A 15,938-nucleotide genomic window follows, 5' to 3' on the forward strand; every position below is an offset into this window, starting at 1 on the left:
AGACAGAATTATACATTTTCTTCACGTCGCCTAAGGCGGCGTACAATCCAGTCCTGAATCTTAGAAGGACTCCTCTGATCTGATTTAGGACATCTGGGCCCTTGTACAAAAGGTCATTCAAACTCACCCCGCTGAACTCTTGGCTGCTGTTCCATACAATTCTTACAGGGGTAGAGGATGAGTGTGGATTGGGTGCGACTAAATGGCTGATGTACCACTTCGGTCCCTTCCAGCTATCAAGTTCTTCTTGAGTGAGTTTGGTGGCAGCTCCCCTTGAGATCATCTCGTGGATTTGCTCCCTGCACTGTAAAAAGTGATTCTGAGTTTTAGTCAGGTGGACTAGTAAAATCATGTCCTGTCAACTTGCAGTGTCTCACTACACAATAGGATGAGTTATGACAACCTCAACTTGAAGGGAAATAGAAAACTTTAAATAACGTGTTCATATAACAACAAAACATAGGTTCTATCAACTCTCTGTGTAATGCGCATGTGCCAGAAACTCTACGTCATGATGACGTACTATTTGAACAAATTTGAAGCAGACGCGCCATCGCCATTTTCTGCACGAGAAGTTGCTGATGCAAGAAAAGACGAAGGAGCCCGCGTTTGAACGAGTAGGCTACAGGTGGACTTTTATGGACTGCAAATAATGAAATGAGTAAGTATACCCTGATTTGTGCTTTCTTTCATGTTAAATTAGGCTTGTTTCGTTAGCGCACCTCTTCCGTATTTTGATTCCAGGCACATTTTGATCACATTTGGCAAACTCGATTAACGTTATTTATCAGGAGCCACACGCACTGCCAGGCAAATTTCTGCTCGCTAGACAGAGACACCGAGCTGCTGTCGAGACGTGAGCACCGACTTCTCTTTCAGAGTTCTCCTTTTTTTAATGTCGTCATTATAAGTTAATGTTGATAAATAGATAAATAGTGTACATATAAGTTATTTTTTTTAGCGTGTTCTTAATCGTATCTCATTATCGTTAGAAACACCTAGCCTAATAACCAGTAAGTTAATATCTGAAGCAGCGCCGCCAGTCCATATTTGTGTTTAACATGACAAAAAAATAAAAATAAAAAAAATGCTCGATTGACTTATATTTCTTAAACACCCAGTTGTTATTTTTTCAAATGACATAGGCTACCATATGGATGTTTTGAGCACGTGCAAACGGTGTGTCTTCTGTAGGCCTTAGGTAACTTGCAATGTAAGTTATTAATATAAGTCATAACATTTTGTAGTGTAATAATCACATTATTAAACTTATATGTAATTTGTGTTACCTGTGAAGCCCTGAAGAATCATGAAATTCAGAATTACGTTATTTGTAGAAAACATTTTCACATAATAAAAGCTATATTTATAGCATTGCTCACTTTTATATTGACAACAACATCATCTGTATAATTCAATGCATCACCCAGCCATAGAAATAAAAAAATGTTGATATTGTTTTCCTCATTGTATTTGGGGAGTAAGATGTTTTAGGGCTACATGATTATGGCAAAAATCATAATTTTCGATTAGGCTATTCCCTTGAAATTTTAATTGGCGATTATTAATTACGATTATCTGCATAATTTACATTGAATGATGTTTTAAATAGGTTTATAACAGTGGTTCTCAACTCGTTTAAATTCGACCCACATTTTCCCATGGTCATCAAGTCACGACCCTATTATTTTATGGATTTTTTTATGCCTATTATAACAATTGTAGACACAAACAAGTGCTGTTCTATTAGAAGATATGGGCAAACTTAATATCCTAGGATTATATGACCAGTTCTTTCATGTTGAGTGAAATTAAAATGTTTTAACTTGTTAATGTTTTAATACTGTCACTGAGATCCTGGCATCTTTGTTAAATTTGTAAATGTATTTATGTTTTTATAGATCAGCAAAGAATTCACCAGGCTTGTGTCAAAGGACCCGAGCAAGTCCTTTTTGGAAGGCCTAGGTGGTATTTTTGCATGAGTTTGGAGTGGCATGTTGGTGAGTAAATGACAATTATCATCTTTGGTAACCTATCCTTTTAAATCCTTTAAAGTGTTGTTACAGCCCAAATTAATTTAAGGCAGGGGCGCCTAATCCTGCTGCTGGGGAGCCAAGATCCTGCAGAGTTTAGCTTCAACCCCAATTAAACACACCTGAACCAGCTAATCAAGGTGTTCAGGATCACTACAAACTTCCAGGCAGGTGTGTTGTTGAACCAAGTTGGAGTTAAACTCTGCAATACATTATTGGCCCTCTAGGAGCAGACTTAGAGTGCTTTGGTCTGGTTTCACACTCAACTTGATTCTATCGAACCCTGGTGGGTTTGCGTGCATATTACATCATGGCAAACGTGCACGGCGCATGATAGAAAACAGAACGCGGGTCAGTATAATTCGGTGCTATTATGCGCAGCTGAGTGAACAACACAGGTTTACTGTGTGTGTGTGTCGCATAAGGTGACATTCTGCTGCTTGCAAACGGACTCTTTTGAGGAGACAGTGGATTTCCAAATTTGTTGCCCTGATTCCACGTGCTGTGCGCGAATACACTGCAGGCTCACTTTCGCTCGTATCCAAGGTAAATCATCAACACTGTCATCCCTTACATGTGTTTTATTTAACTAAATACATCATAATCAGCTAAAACGCATGCGCAGGTCACTTTACTTACTGAACAAGCGCGCACCCGAGTCCATGTTGCTTTCTCATTCACGCGAACTGCGGCATGGTTCAGGAGCAACCGAACTCAGACCAGCGTTCACATTAGCGTTTTTTCATGCGAACCGTGCCCCATTCCAAACTAAACTGCCAGTGTGAAAGCACCCTAAGTTTAATTCGGAACGGGGCACGGTTCGCATGAAAAATCTCTAATGTGAACGCTGTCAGGCGGACCCAGGTGTGCACTGGGGTACCGAATCTGAGACTACCTAGAGGAGGTGGTCTGAGTTCGGTTGCTCCTGAACCATGCCGCAGTTCGCGTGAATGAGAAAGCAGCAGAAGGTCACCTTATGCGACACACACACACACACACACACAGTAAACCTGTGTTGTTCACTCAGCTGCGCATAATAGTACCGAATTATACTGACCCGCGTTCTGTTTTCTATCATGCGCCGTGCACGTTTGCCATGATGTAATATGCCCAAAAACGCACCAGGGTTCGATAGAATCAAGTTGAGTGTGAAACCAGACCAACGCTGGGGGGGGGGGGGTCGCCGGGAACAATCGCGCTCGGGCTCGGACCGCAACAAACGAGCCCAGTGTGAAAGCCCCCTAAACTAAACAACTGTTGTTGCACCACATCACTGGTAAATTACAACAAAAGTGTACAAGTGTAAATGCGCAAATTTGAAATGAATGTTTATGTTTTTTTTTTGTTTTTTTTTAAACAAGACAGAGGGAGGGGGAGAAAGGATAAACGAATAAAGAAAAACATTGGATTGAGGATTGAACCAATAAAGCTGGTACTTTAACCATCCTTTTATTTTACAGACAACAAACCAAAGGATGAGGACTGCAGCATTGCTTGGCCTGCCGTGGTACATGCGAGAGAATCCTTCAAAATTCATGAAGATATGTGAGGTAAGCTGAAACCTTTAAGGCAAAACAATGAAAAATTTAAATCTCTTAATTTGCAGGGGTCTGGGGACTGTAAATTGTTTGTGTAATTGGTTTTAAGTAGGCTAATGGTCCCTTGTTTTGTTTGCATTCTATAAAGCCCAGTGACATTGAAGAGGAAGTGATCAAGGGTGTGGTGATAGGAATCCTACTGGTTGTGGAAAATGTGATGGAACCTCAGTCAGCGTTCTACAATGACGATTGAGTGAAGAAGTGGTGATTGAGGAAGAAGTGGTAATGCATCACCTGAGTGATGTACCTAATGCTTTTCTGAACCTGATGGGCCTGGTGTACGCATTAAACCTTGACTACCCAAAGAAATTCAAATTCACTTTTGAAGTGATACAGCGCCTGTTTATTGGTGTTGGATCAGACTCTTGAACTCAAGAGTTCACTCTTTGAAGAGCAAGTTGCTGAGATAAGACTGAAAACAAACAAAATCTTTTCTCCTTCTTGCAACTGTTAAATCGTTGCACTGTTTTAAAGTTTAAGAGCATTTGTTATTTTAGATCTCATTGTTTTAAGTGTAACGTTAGTACTCTTGATTTTCAAACAGACTGTATTCTTGTTACCTTGTCCTGCTTGCTCTTTCCTTGTCATGCTTCTACGAGTGGGGATTGAAGACACTGTTTTTAAACAGTTTGTGAAGTTTTTTAACACAGCTTATTGTGAATTCTTCATGTACACTTGTTCCTGCAATGAAAATATCTGATAATGACAAGGAGAGTTATTTGTACTATTTTGGCTCTAAGATGGGTCTGTGCATAGAGAAGTTTGCACTTGTTTGTGTGAGCTGTATATATGTGAGGGTTTTTCTTGTGGTGTTTTTTTTATCTTTGCAAGATAATTCTTTGTGTCTGTGTCTTTTAGGTGCAATGCATCTGTTTAAAAAAATAAATGCTTAGAGTTTCAATTTTGCAGTTGTTGATTTCATTAAAAATGTGGTTCCAGATAGATATCTAGAACTTCTTGTTAAAGCAAGCAATGAAGTCCAGTAAACTCAAATAGTTAAGTTATGATGTTGAGGAAAAATGACTATTTTATGTCAATTAGACTTGGTTAATGGTTGTGAAAACATGAAAAATTAAGTTCAACCAATATGTTTCTCAGTTGACTTAACTAAAAATTATAAATGCTTATTAATTGATACAGTACGTTGGTTCAATTTACTGCAAGTTATTTCAACAAATACATACAAGTTGAGAGAACTTAAATCCTAATGTTGGCTAAACTTAACTGAGTCAATGCAACAAGATGACTTGACTAAGTCAAGTTGTGTCAACAAATCATTTTTTACAGTGTGTACGCAGCCTTCCACTCCGGCTCCCTCTCGAGGCGTTTCTCACTGTTGAGGAAAGTCGCCTCCACTGCACGTTGGTTGTCTGGCAGTGTCGCAGGGTCTCCTTTCCACGGATAAGCTGCGTCCCAGTGAGGAGACCTGCTGAGCTTGTCTGCTTGCACATAGGTGAGGCATTCTTTGATCTTTTCTATTTCTCTTTCCTCTCCTAGTGTCATTTCTTTTCCACCAGGGGGACATCTACCGCATTTGCAGCCACCACATTGAGGGTCGCAGGCAGCGCCAACGCTGTCCCACTTGAACCAATCGAAAAAAAATTTGTTGGTGACCGCAGTACTCCTGAGGATTGTTTCTCCATCAACCACTTTAGCTTTGGCAAGTTCAGTTGGGTCAACAAGGACTTCTTTATAGGCCTTTGAAGCTGATCTCATTGAACGTGCAAAATGAGTTTCGGACCTGTGCACCGCTAAGTCTACTTTCTCAAAGATGTCAGGATGAGCTCCACCGACCGTTATTCCCAGAGTACCGTCCCAGAGGACGAGGTCTCCTTCCAGTTTGATTGGCTGTGGGACCAGGCGACCTTCCCTATGACTTATTAGTAAGTCGATCTTCTCTGGACGGACCAAGTCGTGAGCGGCGATGTTAGGAAAGAATTTCAGTAGTTGCTGTGGCGTGACTGCTTGGTTCACTTTTGCAATGTTCTCCAGGCCGTAACATAGGAGCTTGTGCTCCGCCACTGTACCCTTCTGTGTTTTTACTCTTAGTCTCAGAGTATACCTTTTGGTAGCAACTATCTTCTCCATTCCTCCAACTCCTTGCACAATCAGCTTGATGTTTTCGCCTTTCAGCTTCAGCGGCTTCATTTGAGATATAATTGGTATCTGAAGCAAGATCGATTAGCGTACCGATTAGCTGGCCCGAGTTAGTCGTCACGGAGAGTAGCATCATTACTACGGGGTACTCTATTGGCTCACTGTCTGAGCTAGTGCACACTGTTGTTGAAATCTTATTTGAGAAAGCTTCTTTGACCTCTGCTTTCAGCTCTGGGGAGAGTTTGGCAAGAACCTCCTCTTGTTTGTCTGTCAATCCAAGTCTCTTCTTCTCTACTTTCACTTTGCATTGCTCTTCATTCTTTTTATCGTTCTTTTTCATCTGTGGCAACGAGCAGAGTAAGTAGTTGTGGTCTGAGGACCCTCCTTTCTGACAGTCTTCTTTGGAGCATAGAAACCTTTCAGTGCAGCTGCCGTCCTCATTATGGATGCGCAAACATTTGGGGCATACTCCTGACTTCTTTAACTGAGCTTTCTTGCTTGACAGGTTGAGCTTCTTGAAGGCTTTGCAAGCAAACAATCTACCTGCATGCCCTTCGTCCCCACAGGTTATGCATGAACTAGGATGAGAGCCCTTTTGGATAGATGTAGCCTTGGTAAATGCCTTCTTTTCTCTACTCTTTTCCTGTGACCACTCAGTATAGTCTTTTGAGCTAGGCTGCAGTTGATCCAACTCTTCTAGAATGTCCTCCTGTTTTTTCAGGTACTCCATTAGACAATCAAAGTGATTTCTGGGTGAAAAGCCGCTTGCAGGGTCGTTCTTATGAGTCAGCCACTTTTCTTTCAGGGAGTCTGGTAACTTACTCTCAATCGACTGTGCTACAAACCGATTTTTCACAGCATCTTCTTCCCCCAGGATTTGGAGGTCACGAAGAGCTCTTTCCACAGCTTGAATTAGTTCGATCGTCTTTCTAGGGCTGTTTCCCCTTACAGGCGGTAGGCCATGTACTTCTTTCGAGATAAGTAGCACTATTTTCGGCTTGTTTCCATATTTGTTGTCCAGGAGCCTGAACACATCAGTGGCAGATCCACAGCTGGACGACGAGGTCTCTTTTGACTTTGTTGTCTAGACTTCCTATAAGATGGAACTTTCTTATATTTTCCAAACCATGAGGGTTCCCCAGCTGCTGAAGGTCCTCCCATTCAGCTTTCCAACGGTAGTAATCTCTCATGTTACCAGAGAATGTAGGCAGGCGTGCACGTTCCAGCATGATTTGGGGCTTGAAATGGAATGGCCCTGGGTACATGTTGGGAGCATCTTGGACTTGCAATGGCGTGCTTGTAACATTTTGAAGTCCACCATAACTGAGATAGGTGGGAGCGATGGGCGGGTTATACCGAACTTCGCTTATAGGGGTGTGACTGTCTACGGGACAGGACAGTTTACGGTTAGGAGAAGAACTAATAGACGCGGCTTGCTCACTGGTCTGGCTTTCCTCATCTTCGTCTTTCTTCCCAGTAACTTTCAGTTTCACCAGTTCTTTCTGCTCCTCTTCGTCATCAGACCAAGCGCTGCGTCGCCATGCCCACTTATCCCACAGTCTCTCTTTTCGCTTTCTCATCATCCTGCTACGGTCTCTAGATTCCGTTAGCTCGGCATGAGGGATCATTTCTGTCCACTCAGTTACTAGACTTTTGACTTCACAGACCTCTCGTTCTAAGTTTCTATTCATCAGTTCACACTCCTTCCTAGACAGCTGCAGATGGTCGGTTGCTTCGGCCTGATCCAGGGCTGAGTTAGCCTCTTTTACAAGGGTGGAGATTTGCTCCTCAGCAAATCTGGTCCAGAAGCTGTTTTGGATGAGGTGTTTGACTGCATCAAACTTGCGGTCGCATTCCAACGTTTTCTCGTCAACCTGATCTGCCTTTTTTGTGGCCTCTTCATCTTCTAATTCTCGTAGGGCCATAGCATACTCAAATCCTGCATCTTCCACTCTGGTATGATCTCCTTTGAACTCCCTCCACTCAGCCTTTAGATCCCTTTCTTCTAGCGCATTGGCCCTGGAGATGAGATGGTTGGCTCTTTTAGTGAACGCAGTCTGGGCCGCTGAACGCTTCTGTCGTAACCTCTCTATTTTCTCCTTTTCTGCCATCTTGTTAATTTGCTTTCTTCTTAGGTTTGCAGACTAGCAAGTGAATAGGCAGTATAGATGGGCTTTTAACTTAACTAGATAAGGTAACCAGTCACTGATTTATTTTCTGGTCTTCAGGCTTTGTTTTGGCTTCAGAACAGAGCCACAATGTTGAATGGCAGGCCTAATGGTTTATGACTGTTCGGATCTTTTTAATTCTTCAGCCATCCGAATGGGCTAGTGACAGGCAGCACACATGGCACGACTCGTGTTTGTCATTAGTCTTGTATTTTTGTTTTATTTATACAACAGACCACAGGTCATAAACCTGAAATAAGAAATAAACCAGTGTTACAAATATATCCATTGAATATAATGCAAAATAAACAAACGAAGTAGTTACAATAAAATAACGATCTATTTCTGCTGTAAATAAGAATTCACTATTATAAAATCTCCTATACAGTTTTACACAGCTGCGTCAGAACACCGCAGAAACTACATTTCCCATCATAGCAGCGCACCTGCGCAGAGTATAGCTATCACACGAATCGGCTGGCAAAGTGCATTAATCATTATAACACTTCAATTCAATGTTTTACTAAATGCACCTCCGTCGCCTACCACACAACCGTCTGCTACATTAGTTTACTTGGTAATTTGTAAATTATCTAGTGTTCGAACATATCGCAAACCGAGAGAACTGAACAGTACATAAGCTAACTTAACTACAAATTAAGTCTCTCAGCACAGACTAAGCGCAGCCAATGTCAACAATTACACAAGTACGAAACTTTAAACATTCCTAAATTAAAGTACAGCAGACCGTAGCTCATGGTAAACATTTCAAAAGGTTCTAAATTCGCTACATACCAATGGGCTGTGTGCTCCTGACGATGGGTTGTGAATAAACAATGGACGCGTCGCTACTCCCTTTACGTTTTTATGAAGCTTACGGCGAAACTGCGCATACTCATACCTAAATAACCATCACGCAACAAATAATCATTATGAAATTATTATAATTTGCTTAAATAAATCCCTTTATATATATATATATATATATATATATATATATATATATATATATATATATATATATATATATATATATATATATATATACACATACATATTTCAATCCTACTATTCCCAATATTTTAAGCAGACTTTTTTATAACCATGAATTTTACCAATATATTTTTTCTAGTGACCCAAAGAACCGAACATTGTGTGTCGGAAAGTCAACATGCTGAGTGCATGTGCATCCATGAGGCACACAGCATTATTGCAAGCCAAATTGTCAACATGAAAATTGAGATCACCAGTTAAAAGAATAACTGGACAGAGTGCACTGGCAAGTGTCAAACACTCAAGAGAAAAATGCAGAGTTAAGTTTGGGAGGATGGTAGATATTCAACACAAGAACTGATGAGAGACCAGTCAGCTTGAAAGCCAAGCATTCAAATGATGAAAAGCAAGGCAATGAAACCTCAGTAACCGCAACATCAGATCTATAAATGACAGCAAGACCGCCACCGCGGCCGGTGGAGCGCGGCCGGTCAAGATAAGATAGTCATTAGGCTGATGCCATGTTTCACAGAGGCAGAAGAAATCCAGTTTTTTTTCCAAAACAATGTCACAAAGTGAAGCCGCTTTGTTGTTAATAGAGTGTTCAGATGTGCAAACCTGATTGTGTCAAGGCGGACACCACAGCTGGATGGAGTGGACTTCTGGAGATTAGCCGAGCAGACATGACGCGAAGATAAATGGCGACGATCCAGACGCCTCTGAGACCAAACTGTGTTTATATCTGCTCTGCTTGAATGCAGATTCCGGCGGGAGCCACGATGAACGTACTTTGGCCGTCAGAGAAGTTGTAGCGATCGCAGTTGTATTTCCGAAACACCAGTGGCAGGGGGCTGAAAATGACGAAGCTGTAAAAGTTCCGTGGCAGAGTATTTTATCATAGTGCATTCCGAGAGGTAGAAGTGAATCTTGCCGTAGACACCAAATAATGCCAGTATAAAAACAAATAAAATCCAGCAAAGCCGCATATTAGCATATATCAGCCAATATAAAACCAGTCAACAGCACCTTAAAATAAACAATTTAACGCGCTGATGGAGAAGCGGCAGCCACAGTGCGCCAGCGTCCTCTCACACCATATCACAGATAGATAGATAGATAGATAGATAGATAGATAGATAGATAGATAGATAGATAGATAGATAGATAGATAGATAGATAGATAGATGGATGGAGATAATGATTAACGTCTATTATCTTTTGTAAGCTAGGACAAGGGATAGGTAAATCCTTATATGCATGTAACATTATAGAACTGTTCTTTATCAGCACTGCCTAGTTCCCTTCAACAGGTATCTTAAAGGATTCAAAGAAAGACAGAGGCTGGTATACAAAAAATAATATCTTACTTTATTATCACAAATGGTATAGTTAAAATATTGAAGGTTGGCAAATAATACGGTCCATAGGCACACAAATGGCCAACAGCAAAACCTCACTATCACACAGTGTATCAAATACCGCAATCTTAGTTAACACAGCACCCCCAATATAGAAACCCTGTACACGGCAAACTCAAACTGAATAATACATGAGAAACCACCCCAAATCTATGCTAGAGGCTAGCTTTGGGTAAGTGTTGCGCAATGTTATGATACTGTTTGCCAGACCATTCATCAAAAACCACCCCTTCAGGAAAGCAAACAAAACAACAAACAAAACAAACAAAATGTACAATACACCTTGGAGGTACAATACAGTTCTCACATTTATAATAGGGGAAAGCGGCAATTACACCCCGAAGCACTCAGTTTCTGCAACATAAAACATAAACATAAAACCAACTGCACCCGTTTCCTTCTAACTGTATTATCTTTCCCTGGTTTACACAATAGTGTTTCACACAATATAAGATCTCACTTACAACATACCACACAAAATAAATATAAAAAATCTATTTCTACTCACAGCAATAGTGCAACACATTTAAGCAGGGAAGAAACAAACAATTGGCACAGTACATCCCACATTAATATATTAAATCATTACAAAATTACATCAGTGAATAGTGAATGTAGGATCCCCGCTCCTAGTTGTATTAATTACTGGTGCTCCACTTGACTCCTCGGCATCCGGCTTAGTCCCCAAAAAGCTAAGAGCGAGGAGAATAGCTCTATTAAAGGACGATCTCGTTTACCGAGCTCTCTGAGTTGCACGCAACAGTCAAGAAACAGCTGCTTACCGTTCCTGTTTACAGCTACGACAGCAATTCGCCCGTATGAATGAAAAGCTCTCGTTGCTCCAGCTCGCCGCGTCCCTGCTTTTAATTGAGAACAAAGGCGATGCGCCGACCAGTTACTCGTCCAACTTTTAACAAGCTGCGCCTGACGCGAAGATAAACTTCTGCTATAAATAACTTTTCAGCTCGCATTTAACGCACGCTGACCGGGCCAACCACAACGATTCATCCACCCTGCACACTGCTTTTATCTACTTCCTAGTGGAAAACTAAGCACAGGAAGTTAGCCTGCAACAGACGCCCTCTGTAGGACTGGAGTAAGTATAGATAGCCTACATAGGCGTCTAAATCCCAACTAAAACACTTAATCTGGTCACATGCAGATGACGGGGCACTGTGGAAAAGAGGGCGGAATGTAATATTTTTTGGAAAGAAGCATGCAGAACGCAAATACAGAAGACACCTTTCTCTCATTCACACGATATAAGCAGCCCCCTGCCTCAGAGCAGCAGTCTGCAGTGTACAGAAGATATAGGCTACCTCGTGCAGGCTGGCCGGAGAATGCATCACAAGTGTTACTGAGGTTGCTTCATGAATACCAAAACTTTACTGTCCTTCAAATGAGCAAACTCTGAATTCATGAAATGTTTAACGCGGCTCTCTCCCCTCTAAATGAGTGGAGTTTGCATCATGAATGATTTGGATGATTGATTGATCAAGGTTAATTAGCTTGCTCAGGTGTGTTTGATCAGGGTTAAAGCTAAACTGTGCAGGACAGTGGCCCTCCAGGACCGAGTTTAAGCAGAAGGATGTGCCTGTGATGGTTTAAAACACACTCTGAGCAAGCTAATCAATGTGATCAGGATCACTAGAAACTCACAGCTAGGTGTGTTTGATCAGGGTTGGAGCTAAACTGTGCAGGACAGTGGCCCTCCAGGACCGAATTTGAGAAACCCTGGCTTAAACCATAGCCCAAGAATAGAATAGTCAGATAACATGTCAAAGAAATGAAACCAAACATCACTGTTGACTTTGCTTACATGATGGAATATCATACATCTCGCAAGTTATTTTGGCAAAAACAACATGCATGTAACCAAATGCAAGGTTATTTTGGATAGAAATAGGTTACTCATAGCCGGACTATATCGGGTCTATAGTTGACCAAGACGGTGAAATGACGGCTATTGCTTGCTGGGAACCCACTTTTTAAGTGTGTTTAGGAGTGGTGAAGTAGTCGGTAAGCATGACCACCACACTATGACTATTTGGGCATTATATTGAGTCTTGTGATGTGTAAGGCACAGACATTGCCGCGGCTTTCCTTGCATTCAGTCGTGGTGTTCAACCAGGTCTGGTAGCTCAGCATTACTATGATATAAGGAATAGTGTCAGTGTTGCTGCCACTTTGCTTTCATTCACCCATGGTCTTCAACTAGGTCAGGTAGCTCAGCGCTGCTGTGATGTAAGCAATGGGTAGTTGCAAAGACTAGCTGCACGGGTTGACATGCTTCTATTTCTACTTCCTTGAGTGTACGCTTATACACTTCATGCGCATGATTTACTAATTCAGCCGAGTGAATGACACGGTGTTCATTTCCACTAAGCCAAAGCAGTTTACGGTTGCTGACAGTGTAAGGTAATCTATTGTCCTATGTAATTGTATAGCCTCCTATATAAATTTGTGATTGTTGTGAGTGTAATTGTTCTTTAACAATTTTAAAGGAGCTTTCATCTATTTTCTACTTACTTTTCAGTGAGGCTTATTTCACTGCCACCATACCTCTCATATGGAAAAAGTCCATTATAATTCCGGTCCCCAAAAGGCCACGGCCCATGGAGCTTAACCACCACCCACCTGTTGCCCTTACATCTATAATTATGAAATGCCTGGAGAATCTGCTGAACCAACAACTGGAACCCCTTCAATTTGCCTATAAGGCTAAAAGGGGCACAGAGGACGCTGTAGCCTGTCTGCTGCATCTCCTCCTTCAGCACCTGGATTCCCCTGGCAATTTTGCCCGGATACTCTTTGTGGACTTCAGTTCTGCTTTTAATTCCATCCAAAGACACCTGATGATCCAAAAGTTGTATCACCTCAACATCTCTACTCGGCTAATTCATTTTATATACAATTTCCTTAGCAACAGGCGTACAAGTAGTACGGATGGGCTCAATTACATCTTCTGCTCTCATCATCAATACTGGAGCACCGCAGGGCTGTGTTTTAAGTCCTTTTTTGGAAACACTTTACACAAACGACAACATCAGTCCATTACCCAGCATCAAATATTTAAAATATTCAGATGACACAGCTATTCTTGCCCTGCTCAGAGATAACAACTCCGTTATGGACTATCACACCATTGTTATGAACTTTGTCCAGTGGTGTGAGGATAACTATCTGAATCTTAATATTAGCAAGACAAAAGTCTTGAATATTATGAATATTGTTATATTGTTGAAATAGTGGACAGTTTCAAATATCTTGGAGTAACAATGGACAACAAACTTACCTTTGATCAGCACATTATTGACATTCAGAAGAGAAGTCACCAAAGAATGTCAGTTATTCGAAAACTCAAAGGACTAAATGTCTTTCCTTGATTGTTATTGCTACTTTATCAAAGCATTATTCATTATTCATCATTCATTCATCTTATTGTATTGTTCTGTCTGTTTTTTCAACATGCTTTCTGTTAGAAACCGGACCAAACTTACAAAGGTGTCTAATATTGCTTCGAAAGTCATAGGTCTTCCAACACTTAACCTCATAGAACTTAATAATAGAGCTATCACACGCATTGCAATATCAATAGAACAGGACTCCACACATCCACTTAATGAGTTTCTAGCCCTACTGCCCTCAGGGCCTAGGTACAGGACTCTGAGGTGCAGGAGGGCTCGCTTTGGAAGAAGCCTGATTCCTGCAACCATTACATACCTCAATAACCGACATCGTTGAGTGTTACTTGCCTTTTTCTTTTCTTTTTTTTTCTCATTCCCCTTTTCTCTTTGTATTATGTCTATTTGTTTTGATTATGTTGTATGTGTTAAACAAGTGCAGTGCTGTGGAAAAGAATTTCCCCCTGGGGACAATAAAGATAAAGTAAAGTAATTGTGAAATTTAATTATTCAAAGGAGTACACTTTACAAGGCAGTGCGGGGGGAGCTGCCAGATCCAGATGTACTCAAAGTTGACGAGGTGTACAAAGACTTCTTGCCACACATTGCTCCACTCATCACCACCATGAAGTTAAATACGGACGTCCCACCGGTTGACTCCGCTTTTGCGGTAGTCCAGGAAGCTAGTCCCATCTCCTACAAGCAACCATTACCAGTGAGCCACGTTGTAGTACGCCACCCAGATCCACCGCCACCTCTACCTGTAGATAGCTATAGGCTGGAGCCTACCAGCTGTCAGTTTGTATGCAGTCAAACTGGGTGGCAGTGGCTCAGTGGTTCATGTAGGTTGTCTACAAACCGGAAGGTTGGTGGTTCAATCCCCGGTTCCACCTGACCACCTGAAGTGTCGAGGTGTCCATGAGCAAGACATTGCTCCCCAGCTGCTCCCGACGAGCTGGATGGCGCCTTGCATGGCTGACACCGCCGTTGGTGAATGGGTGAATGTGAGGCTATGTAAAGTGCTTTGGTGGCCATAGGTCTGTGAAAGCGCTATATAAATGCAGTCCATTTACCAGTCACCAACAACACCTACATCTACAGTCACTTGTCACTACAGTAGACATGGCAAAATAGAGGTTGCCACTAGGGAGCAACACTGTTGAATGGAGGGATGGATCACTGTGTCAAGTGGCCAAGAATAACTTCTTCCCGATTCAGGGAAAGCGAGGCACTGCGAGGTGGCTATAACTATCAGGGAGAAGGGAGATTATTTTTATTTTTACATGGCAGTTTGACGAGGGTTCTCTACCCCTTTTTGGCATTTAGAGTTCCCTTCGATTGATATGCAACACATTTTTTCTTTGAACATATACTGACAGCATTGATTCTTAATAAATAATATTATGAATAATGATGCAGTTAAGTATTATAATATTTACCTTAAACATGCTTCTATGTGTGGCCTCCTCTTAATGCTATCATGCCTTGAGTCAGGTGTGTAAAACAATGCAGAACTCTAGACTTTTCTTAGTTGTAATGTGTAACTGTTCATCTCATCACCAGTTTTGGAGGAGGGGGTTTAAAGAGTTCACGTGTATACATGTTACAAACTGCTCCGAGACAAGAAGGTTGAGGATCCAAATGCAGTTTATTAGAGTAATCCAAAATCCAGGCAAGGGTCATACACAGGCAGGCAGTCCATACAAACAAACAAACAAACCCAGAGGGTAAGACAGGAACGGGAAAACCAGGACACAGGCAGATATCAAGAACCAGGAACAGAGACAACCGTGGAAACGCTCAGAAATGCAGTGTAACAACATACAAAACTTCGCAGTGAGTGATGGGGTGAACCAGGCTTATATGGGGTGAGCTAAACAAGATAGTGAGACATAGGTGAATGTGATAATGAGTGCTGATGAGTACAGGCAGAGAATTATGGGAGATGTAGTAGGGGATGTAGTTTGTGAGTGAAACGTGATAGTCTGATGTGGAGTGCCCTCAGGTGGCTCTCAAGGGCACTCCAGCTGATGACCGTTACAATACAGTTTTTTTTTTTTAAGTAATTACTTTTTTAATAATGTAAAAGCCATGTCAACAAAAGGCTGTTTAATGAATGGCAAGCAAATGTCTAACACAAAACTATATAACATCCATTAGAAACTATAACAATTAGAAATACATTCATTAGAAACTAACAAGCACAGAATAAGCAAAAAGTAAAGTC

The 15,938-nt window shown here is 41.4% G+C and overlaps 1 long non-coding RNA gene across 2 annotated transcripts; it reads left to right on the plus strand.

Annotated features, from left to right (window-relative positions):
* Positions 1 to 473: 473 nt before the first annotated feature.
* LOC311088993 lies at positions 474 to 3,819 on the plus strand. 2 transcript variants are annotated; one of them, XR_014607607.1, is made up of 4 exons: positions 474 to 661; positions 1,902 to 2,000; positions 3,494 to 3,583; positions 3,720 to 3,819. It is a non-coding gene; the product is annotated as an uncharacterized lncRNA (long non-coding RNA). The 2 variants fall into 2 exon arrangements; XR_014607608.1 differs by lacking the exon at positions 474 to 661 and having other exon boundaries at positions 1,678 to 2,000.
* Positions 3,820 to 15,938: the final 12,119 nt, after the last annotated feature.

Source organism: Abramis brama (genome assembly GCF_963993115.1).
Source record: "Abramis brama genome assembly, chromosome: 8".
Lineage (NCBI taxonomy): Eukaryota > Metazoa > Chordata > Actinopteri > Cypriniformes > Leuciscidae > Abramis > Abramis brama.